The 8,803-nt window shown below is 48.0% G+C and overlaps 1 long non-coding RNA gene across 1 annotated transcript; it reads left to right on the top strand.

Moving 5' to 3' along the window:
* The first annotated feature begins 381 nt into the window (after window positions 1-381).
* On the top strand, window positions 382-7,299 carry LOC126508337 (uncharacterized). Its single transcript, XR_007593784.1, has 3 exons — window positions 382-1,594; window positions 1,752-6,202; window positions 7,177-7,299. It is a non-coding gene; the product is annotated as an uncharacterized lncRNA (long non-coding RNA).
* The last annotated feature ends 1,504 nt before the right edge of the window (window positions 7,300-8,803 follow it).

Raw genomic sequence — 8,803 nt, 5'->3', positions numbered from 1 at the left:
AAGCTAGGATAATCGGTTGCTGGAGCAGTTTTAACAAAGGCTGATATGTTAGCTAGGACACCTGACCTTTGGTTCCTAAATAGAGTTGGAGAGTTTTCCCTGGGATTCTCCATCAAGGAGACCAGATTCTAGTTAAACCTGAAATTGCTGCATCTTCTTCAGCAAGAAGACAAGTTGGAAGAACCTTTGCACTGTCTTGCCCCTCTCACAAATCTCTGGGCTCCACGTGGTAGAACTGTCTCCGCAAATGTCCTCTGACCTTCCCACATACACCACGGCACAAGCATTTCCCAAGTGCATATGCACACACACAAAATTAATTAATTAATGCAAATGAAATTTTTAATTCAAAATTAAGGTAATTTTACATAATATGTAGACATGAGCTTTTGTTAGGATCAGGAACATCTCAGCAGGGCACTGTCTGAATAGCAGAACTTCCCAGAAGTGTGGCTTCCAAGAAGTCTTGCCTGACTTTGGACCTGGGGGCAGGTGCTCATGCCTTGTGGGGTGCTGGTCTCCGTCTCTTTTAGCTTGCTGGCTGGCATAAGCTGAACACTGCTTTGAGCAATACCCCCACCCTCATGTGCTGCTCACCTTAGACCAAAAGCAACAGGGCCACGCAGCAGCAGACTGACCCTGCCAAGACTGTGAGCCAAAACAACCCTTGTCTCTTTATACGTTTGTTTATTTATCTGAGGTATTTGCTACAGTTCAAGAAAGCTGACCGACCCAACCTATTCCTGTGTAAAAGATAAAAGAGAATAACATAGTATCTGTCTCTGTCTAGAAAATCCTCATTAGCGGGATAAATGAGAAAACAACAGCATGTTACCTGTGAGGGGTGGGAGGACAGGCCAGAAGGGTTAGGGGATGAGGGAAATTTTCAGGAGACACCTTTTTGTATGGCTTTGACTCTCTGGAAGCGTGCTAATGCACTCTGTTCAGAGGTCAGGGACTCTTTATAGTAAGGCAAACAAGAGCCCATAAATCATGATACCAGTGACTGACACTTGGTTCCAGTGTCCCCTCCACACTGTCTCTTGGGGTTCTTAAGCGTAGGTCCCACAAGACCATGCTCCTGCCTCTGTTGGGCTCTGCAAAGGTGACACAGGACAGGAAAGCTGCAAGGCTGGAGGAGGGAGGGAGGGAGGCTCTTCCTTCCCATTTGCCCGTCTAATTGAGTCTCACTCCAACGATGCCTCTTCAGGCTGGCAGTCTCAGTTCTTTCCCTCAGCCACGGTGGAACACTCCTTACAGTGGACAGCCAGTCCTGTCACACCACTGCAAGCGCCACAGCTCCAGTCAGCTGGCACTCCTCCCCAGAGCTGGATCTCAGGGTTGCCAGCTCCATAGGTCCCTTCCTCAGGTTGTTACATTGTAATCATCCGAACCTCCTCCTCTTATTCCCTCAGTAGTTGGAGTGCTAGCTCTTCCTCATGCTGCTGTCACAAGACCTCGGGACAGCAGAGCCCAGGCCTCGGGACAGCAGAGCCCAGGCCTCGGGACAGCAGAGCCCAGGCCTCGGGACAGCAGAGCCCAGGCCTCGGGACAGCAGAGTTCAGGCCTCCGGTCAGCAGAGCCCAGGCCTCCGGTCAGCAGAGTCCAGATCTCGGGACAGCAGAGTCCAGGCCTCGGGACAGCAGAGTCCAGGCCTCCGGTCAGCAGAGCTCAGGCCTCAGGACAGCAGAGTTCAGGCTGACTCGGGTCAGCAGAGTCCAGGCCTTGGGTCACCAGAGTCCAGGCCTCAGGACAGCAGAGTTCAGGCTGACTCGGGTCAGCAGAGTCCAGGCCTTGGGTCACCAGAGTCCAGGCCTCGGGACAGCAGAGTCCAGGCCTCGGGACAGCAGAGTTCAGGACAGCAGAGAGTTCAGGCACACCTTTCCTCGCTGTGACAAAATGCTGGACACAAACGACTTAAAGGGAGGAACTGCTTATCTGAGCTCAAGGTTTCCAAGGTGTCAGTCCACCTTAGCAAGGAAGGTGCAGCAGGACATGTCAGCTCATATCATGGAAGCAGAGAGGGAGACAGAAAGGGACAGACAGACAGAGAGCACCTGCGTTTGCTGTGGGAGAATGCTCTTGGACACTGCAAAGATTTGTCACTCGTATTAGTTTAATAAAACGCTGACTGGCCAGTAGTTAAGCATAAAGTATAGGCAGAGTGACCAGACTAAGAGAATTCTGGGAAGAGGAAAGGCAGAGACACAACCACTACCCAGATGCAGGGAAAGTGAAATGAGAATGCCTCACTGATAAAAGGTGCCAAGCCACATGGCTAAATATAGACAAGAATTATGGTCTCTCTCACTTGCCTCGATTCTTCCTCCTACTACCTCTCTCTGCGCGGAAGTCCCACCTACACTTCCTGCCTAGCTAATATCCTAACTATTGGCCCTTCATCTTTTCATTACACAATCACAGCAATAGACCTTCACACAGTTTAACAAACGTGATTCTTAATAATGTGTCAAAATTCAGAAGAAGGCATTATGGAGTCAATGATATCTTCTCATGACTCATGCATGAGATTACAAAATAACACGGAAGTAAAGATTAGCTGAAAGTTAAAGAGAGGTTGAGAGCCCTTGATGTCAGAGATATTTTAAAATCTTTTTTCAGACACGGTTTTAGATTCCACATAAAGATTAGTCTTAAGAATAAACTTACCGCATGATCTGTTCTCATGTGGTATCAAAAGGTAACACATAAATACTAAGAAAGCCTATAAAACTGTTTCTCCATTTTCCTGTGTGTGTGTGTATGGTGTATACATGTGTGTACATCTCTGTGAGCAAAGACCAGAAGACAGCACATTTCTTCCTTTATTGTTCTACAGTTTAATCCCCTTAAGTGGAGTCCTCACTGAACCTGAAACTCTGCATTTATGCTGGCAGCTCCCCAGTAGCCACTGTCTCCACCCTGAACTCCTGGGATGACGGGCACATCTGTCCTTTTACGTGGGTACTGGAACTAGAACCCAGGTCTTTGTGCTTGTATGGCGAGCAATCTTACACAGTGAACTGTCTCCCCAGCCCCTATTCGTCCCTTTCCTAACTATAGACCTGGGTGAGACTAGTGTGAGGGCTAACGTTTCAGGTTTAAATCACTGTAAACGAAATGCCTCGAACCTGTAAACCCCACTTGGCTAAGGACGGGTAAGATCATAAGCCGTGTGTTTTCATTTCTATAAACAAGGTTGGCTGTCATAACCGCACAGAATGTACTTGATCACACACGGCGGGAGATATGTGTGTCAGGATGTATGCTCGCCCCGACTGGACAAAAGCCAGGAAGTATGGAGCCTTGCGGATTTGCCTTCATAAGCATCTGACTAATTCTGGCCATTCTCTGGGAATCCTGAGAATGAACCTGGCCAGTGTCCATCATCCTGGCCAGTATTTAATAAAGCTTGCTTCAAATTTGGTTCAAAAGTTGTAGCAGTCTCAGTCCCACCCAGTGGGATCAACACAGTTTTCCTTCATAACTTATCAAAATGGCATGACCTGATGCAGTGAATACAAAAACAGATGGGATTATTCAGCTGCTCTATTAAGTCAGACATTAAAGAGATTTCCGAAACTATCAATGTCACTATTCTCATTAAAATTTGTATATTGTTATTCCTCATCAATTTAAACTGTGTTATTAGTGCTGGGCATGAGGGCGTACACCCTGTAACTCCTGCGCCTAGGAGGCTGAGGCTGGAGGATCTCAAGTTTGAGGAAAGCCTGGGCTGCATAGTGATACAGTCCAAAACCAAGACTGTAACTGCATTGACCTGCAATGGGCTCGCTGCTGATCTTAAATGAATTTTAAAAATAAACACTGTGGAAAGTTCTCACTTTCTTTCTGATGATACATGCTAACCACTTTTACCTGCGCAGACATTCTAAGGGCCCCTCCGGGAGTCCGCACAAGTACGAAAGACTCCCGTAAGCAACAGGTTTAAGACACGATACTCAAAGTCCCTTTCAAGCCGTCTTCAGCCCACTTAACTCAATACCTTGTTTAACAGCTATTTCTATTCCTTCTGCTCATAGGAACTTTTTTAGGGCTGGCGGAGTGGCTCAGAGGTTAAGAGCACTCGTTGCTCTTGCAGAGGATACTGGTTTGACCCCAGCATCCACATAGTGACTCATAACCATCTGTAACTCCAGCTCCAGGAGACCTGATACCCTCTTCTGACCTTTGGGGGCATCAGACATGCAAATGGTGTACATGCATACACGCAGGCAAAACATCCATATACATAAAATAAATCTTTAAAAGATCAGAACCTGATTTTTAAAAGTATAACTATATAAGTGCCCCCTAGAAGTGTTTTTGATGCAGGTCTTGGAGACTTTCCCGTGATCCTTCACACAGATAGCCCGGTGCTCAGGAGAACGTTCCTGTCAAACCTTTGAGAAGTCTCCGTGCAGTTCCTGCCTGTGGTGTATGCTGCCAGGCAAATTCTAACCACCTCAGCCTCCTCTGCTGAGTTCTGCTTGTTTTTCCGTGCCTGAGCTCTGGTCTGGAATTTGCTTCAAGGCAGAAATCCGGGACCAGCTAGTCACTGGTTACCTCATCTGTCCTTCTCCAGCCGGTTTCTGAACCTTTGAAATCCGTGTCCCACCTTGCTCTGGTTTTCCAGACGCTTCCACGGAGGGCTGGCCCCGTGTCTGCTGGCTTTTGATAACTGGAATAAACTCTTTCAACCCTCCTGCTCTGCTTGAAACCAACGGGCCTGGATTTCAGCCATCCCAGGCCCTGTTGGACGGTGAGCCCCGCTCACCCTTAGCCTGGCAACATGGGCCTTCTGAAGGTTCCAGAGCTCTGACCTCAAACTCCAGCACGAAATGACACATTGCCCTCCCCATGCCTCCACAGAATGAAAGGGAAGCATTGTATTTTTAACTAAAAAGCCCTGGATTTCACGGGTTGGTATAAATTAACATGGCGGGAGGGCGTACATGATACACCAAAATGTTAACGAAGACAATACAACCACAGAGTCCTTTTTTTTTCTGGACTTTCTAAAGTTTAAATAAATGAACATGTGCTATCTTTAGAAAACAGAACAATGTCCCTTATTTATGGTCTCCTCCCACGGGGTGACATTTCATTGTGCCTTAGTACAAATACAGGCCAGGGTGTGGCAGATACGGGGCTCACCTGGGCGGTTGCCAGGGTCTGCCCTGGATCCACGGCGCGGACCATTGAATTCTGGCATCCTCCTTTCCCTAGCTCCCAGCAGAAGGTTATTTGAAGAGCTCCCTTGTTTGTCAAGCAAATGACTGTGGCCCAAGAAAACACGTCTTTCTCAGAAAATTTTCCAGACCTTTCTGCTACAGCCAAGACTCCCTGAGGAGCCTGAGGGAAGGAGTCCTGAGGAAGTCGTGGTTTATTTGTCGCCCGGGCTTAGGACCTAGCAGCCTTTGCTTCCCTGCTAGTCCAGGCGGAGACCTAAAGGAGGCCAGCCTTTCTGCTGTGGGCACACACCGCCGTTGCTCAACTCCTGCGTCCCCTTTAAAAAAAACGAAAACACACGGTTCCTCAGACTCCAGAGCAGGAACTCTGGAGACGTTAGCATATTCTGGCAAGGAGCCTGATGGATAATAGATAACAGGTTATCCAGGAAATAATTAGAAGCCGGCGCCCACACGGATCGGTGGCACACACTGACCCCTGTCGTTCAGGATGTGGCCCCGAGAGTCAGAAGCCTTTCTTCTTTCGCTTTCAAGCGTCAGAAAAATGTCAGGCCTTTCTGAGGTGACAAGCTAACAAGTGCTCAGTTTCCAAGAGGCACTTAAGACCCTCCTAAGCGGGTTCTCGGGAGTCTGGGGACCCAGCAGGTTCCTTCCCATGAGCCCCTGGGCAGGACGGGTGGTGAATCAGCTTATCAGCCCGCTCCTACTGTGTTAGAGGCCTTTGCTCAGGGCCTCTCCACCCCTCCTGCTTCTTCCTGCCGCTTGTCTGCCCCTGAAGTGTCTGCTTTCACAGTCCACGCCTGGCTACTGAGCGGAGTGGCCCTGTCTCTTCTCCAGTTCAGAACATCACCCCAGAACCCCACCACGCACTGTTTTGTTTGATCTTGGGACTCAGAAGTATCCGCGTATGTTTATAAATGCAGTCTCGGTATGCGTCCACTGCCGTAGATATATTCTGATGCTGGGCTGATGGCCCTAGACGGCTTCCACCATCTTCATCTTTTTCTTTGGTAAGGAGTGTGGGATTTGAATGTATACAGGAACGGAGGGACGGAGTGGCGCAGACAGACTAAAGACCGCGGATTCCATTTTCTCTTTCTACATCTTTGAGTGGGGCTGACATTTTTTTTTTTTTCAGTTCTAAAAGTAACAGTAATAACAAAGATCCCTTACTTTGACCACAGAAGCTGCGGGCTTCGGTCAGCACACTGGGTACACCTCTGGACTCTTTTCCTAGTCTGGCTTTATTAACCCCATTTCACAGAGAAGAAACCGAGACTGGGGCAATTAAGTGACCTGCCCAAGGTTCGCACACACAGCCCAGAAATAAAAACTGGAGCTGTCAGAATTCTTAAAATCCATCGCCCTAAAACCTAAAAACCTGAACAAACTGGTTCCACGCAAATTAACGTGCCGTTCACTCACGTTTTATACCCACATGCTCCAACTCTTTCAAGCAAAGTGGTGTGTGTCCTGGAAATTATTAGGGAATGCCCTCCCCGACAAGGGTGGTGGGAAGTTGTGGTATATTGCCTATAGCATCCACAGCCACCGTGTTCAGTTTGCCAAGAGCACCTAGGGCTTCATTTCATCTGAACCTCACCCTCCAAACACCCGGTAACTCAACATTGTTTCTCATTGCCTCTCCTCCACCTTGAATTAAAAACGAAGTTTAAAGCCGGGCAGTGGAGGCGCAGGCACTTAATTCCAGCACTGGGGAGGCAGAAGCAGGTGGATCTTTGTGAGTTTGAGGCCAACCTGGTCTACAGAGCTAGTTCCAGGACAGGCTCCAAAGCTACACAGAGAAGCCCTGTCTCCAAAAACAAAAAAGAAAAAGAAAAAGGGAAGAAGGAAGGAAGGAAAGAAAAAAAAAGAAAAGTTTAAGCTAAGAGTAGAGAAGCTGTTTATTCAAGGTCCTTGGGTTCCTACGTAGTTTGAATTTAGACTTCTAATTCTCAACTCTACCTCTGTCTTACCATCTCAGCCATCTTCGAGAGGCCTCTCAAAACACGTGAAGGACCCTGGAGGCCTCCCCAGCCCTTTGCTCGTTCAGTAGGGCACAGTTTGTAAAGTACAGGGCGTGGTCAAGAACTCAGGCTCAGAAACCAAATTACTAATGGCAAATATCAACTCTGTCACGTGGAAGTAACGTGACTTTATCTCCTCAACCAGAAGATAAGAGAGCCGAATGTTCCCCCTAAGACTGCAGTTAATGGGGTGCTGGAAAAGTGCTGGGGTCACACTCCCTATCAAGAAAGCTGCCAGTCAATGGAAGCTGCTAACTTCTGCTGTCTCCAGAAGCTGGATTTACAGCGGAGTGCGGTCTCAGCGAGCACAGTTTATGTTTTCCTGTCCGAGACGGGCTTCCAGACGTCACTGGTCACTGCCTCGGTTTTAGTCCCCACTGCACACAGTAGACACTGCTAAAAGGTTTGAGGACAAGGAGTTGGCTTAGTCAGGGGTCCCAGAAAGCTCTGAGCGAGAGTGGGGGGGGGAGTGAGGCAGGAGGGGGATGTTACAGGAAACAATGAAACACCACAGGGGGCCACTGTTTGGGATAAAGCCCCTGGGTAGATCCTACCGATCAGAGGAAGAGGAAAATCAGAATTACTACCTTGTTATCTGGACTTTCTGGAGAGGGGCAGAGCACAGCCTCACCTTCCAATCAGTTAATATCTCTCTCTCTCTCTCTCTCTCTCTCTCTCTCTCTCTCTCTCTCTCTCCTGCTACTGCTGCCCCCCCTTCTGCTCTCTCTGTCCTCCCTCCTCCTCCTCCTCTTCTCCCTCCTTCTCTTCTGGTTTTCTTCAGTGCTTTTATATCCGCAAAGACTAAACCCTGCTGCTTGGCTCATTGACGCACATATTTTATTTGGTTGAATGAAGCAGCGCTGGCTCCAGAACCACAGATAAAGCCAATGAAGATCTCTAAATTAGAGTTTGGCCTATGGCCCAAGGAGCTCTGCATTGTTCTTCGGATGGGTTTTAAGAGGCCTGTCTCAGGAGTCGCTGAGGTGGACAGGGTAGTAATAAAGTTGAGTCTTAAAAGCCTGAAATCAAGATACTTACAAATCTAGGGACCTTGGACAAACCCGTCTGAGTGCAAGGTCCTGGATTCCATCCCCAGCGCCACGTAAACGGTTTGTGTTAGTGCACACCTTTAATCCCAAAAAGCAGGAGGTGAAGGCAGGCTATGTATCTACAGTCTGGGATATACGAGACCTGTCTCAAAAAGGAAAAAAAAAGTCTTCAAATAGAAAACAATTATTATAAGTTTGTATTTTTTCATTTTATTTTACTTTTATAAATATGGATGTTTTGCCTGCATGTATGTGTGTGCATCATGTGTGTGCAATGCCCGAGGAGGCCAGAAGAACACACTGGATCCCCTGGCTGGAGTTACAGATGGTTGTAAGCTGCCCTGTGGGTGCTTACATGTACATACCTCTGAGCTGCACCTAGGTCCTCTGGGAGTCACTGAGCCATCTCACTAGCCTGTAAGTTTGCCTTTTGATCCAGGCGACCCAGTTAGGGGTTAGTGAATAGGTTTTCAAAAGGGGGGAGATTCAAATTCCTCTGAGACCTTCTGATAACTTACTTGGCACACTCCTTGAA

Source organism: Alexandromys fortis, unplaced genomic scaffold (genome assembly GCF_014885135.2).
Source record: "Alexandromys fortis isolate MF-2015 unplaced genomic scaffold, M_Fortis_MF-2015_v1.1 scaffold_82, whole genome shotgun sequence".
Taxonomy (NCBI): domain Eukaryota; kingdom Metazoa; phylum Chordata; class Mammalia; order Rodentia; family Cricetidae; genus Alexandromys; species Alexandromys fortis.
Note: the sequence above shows the minus strand (reverse complement) of the source record. Positions and strands in the feature narration are given on the sequence as shown.